The following is a 1,652-nucleotide window of genomic DNA, read 5'->3' on the forward strand; positions in this document are numbered from 1 at the left end:
GCTGGGTCATAGGGGAGCTCTATGTGAAGTCTTTTGAGGAACCTCCATACTGCTTTCCAAAGTGGTTGAACAAGTTTACATTCCCACCAACAATGAAGTAAGGTTCCTTTCTGTCCACATCCCCTCCAGCATCTGTTGTTGTTAGAGTTCTTGATTTTTGCCGTTCTAACTGGAGTGAGGTGATATCTCAATGTTGTTTTGATTTGCATTTCTTTTATGGCTAGGGATGTTGAACATTTCTTCATGTGACTATTGGCCATCCTTCTTTCTTCTTCAGAGAAGCTTCTCTTTAAGTCTTTCGCCCACTTACTTATTGGGCAGTTGTTTCTTTGAGGATTTTTTGTTGGGTGGTTTAATTTTTTGAGTTCCAAGTATATTTTAGATATGAGACCCTTGTCCGTTGTATGGCTAGTAAAGATCTTCTCCCAATCCGTGGGCTTTCTATTGATCTTGCTAGCTATGTCATTTGCCCTGCAGAAGCTCTGCAACCTTATACAATCCCATTTGTCCAACCTTTCTTTGATTTGTTGTGTTTCCGGGTCTCTATTCAGAAAATTTCGGCCTGAGCCAAGGAGACCCAGGGTTTCTCCTATTCCATCCTGTAATGTTTTCAGAGTGTCTGCTTTGAGTTCAAGGTCTTTCATCCATTTGGAGTTGATTCTGGTGCAGGGTGATATATAAGGATCTAGCTTTATTTTTCTACATGTAGTTAACCAGTTTTGCCAGCACCATTTACTGAAGAGGCTGTCTGTCTTCCATTCTTTTGTTTTAGCTCCCTTATCGAAGATTAGATGGCTAAAGAACATACAACCATCCAAGACAAGTCCAAGAAGTATGATAGATCTATCCAACACCTGGAAGACACCATCAGAAGGCCTAAACTAAGGGTTCATTTTCCTAACATCACATTATCTGACTTTTTCCGCTTAACTCATACATATACTAGATATTGCAAATAAGGGAAACCATGGGACCTATGTTTCTTTGGGCCTGGCTTACTTCATTTAATATAATTTTTTCCAAGTTTTTCCATTTCCTAACAAATGGAGCAATGTCATTCTTTCTGATGGAGGCATAGAATTCCATTGTGTATATATATCACATTTTCTTGATCCATTCATCTACTGAAGGGCATCTGGGTTGGTTACACATCTTAGCTATGGTAAATAATGCTGCAATAAACATAGTTGTGCTGGTCGCTTTAGTGTGGTCTTGTTTGTAAACATTTGGGTAAATGCCCAAAAGTGGGATTGCTGGGTCATAGGGGAGCTCTATGTGAAGTCTTTTGAGGAACCTCCATACTGCTTTCCAAAGTGGTTGAACAAGTTTACATTCCCACCAACAATGAAGTAAGGTTCCCTTTTGTCCACTTCCCCTCCAGCATCTGTTGTTGTAAGAGTTCTTGATTTTTGCCATTCTAACTGGAGTGAGGTAGTATCTCAAAGTTGCTTTGATTTGCATTTCTTTTATGGCCAGGGATGTTGAGCATTTCTTCATGTGTCTATTGGCCATCCTTCTTTCTTCTTCAGAGAAGTTTCTCTTTAAATCTTTAGCCCACTTATTTATTGGGCAGTTGTTTCTTTGAGGATTTGTTGTTGGGGGGTTTAATTTTTTGAGTTCCTAGTATATTTTAGATATGAGACCCTTGTCCG

This window comes from Dipodomys spectabilis, unplaced genomic scaffold (assembly GCF_019054845.1).
Source record: "Dipodomys spectabilis isolate Male_0828 unplaced genomic scaffold, ASM1905484v1 ptg000154l, whole genome shotgun sequence".
Classification (NCBI taxonomy): domain Eukaryota; kingdom Metazoa; phylum Chordata; class Mammalia; order Rodentia; family Heteromyidae; genus Dipodomys; species Dipodomys spectabilis.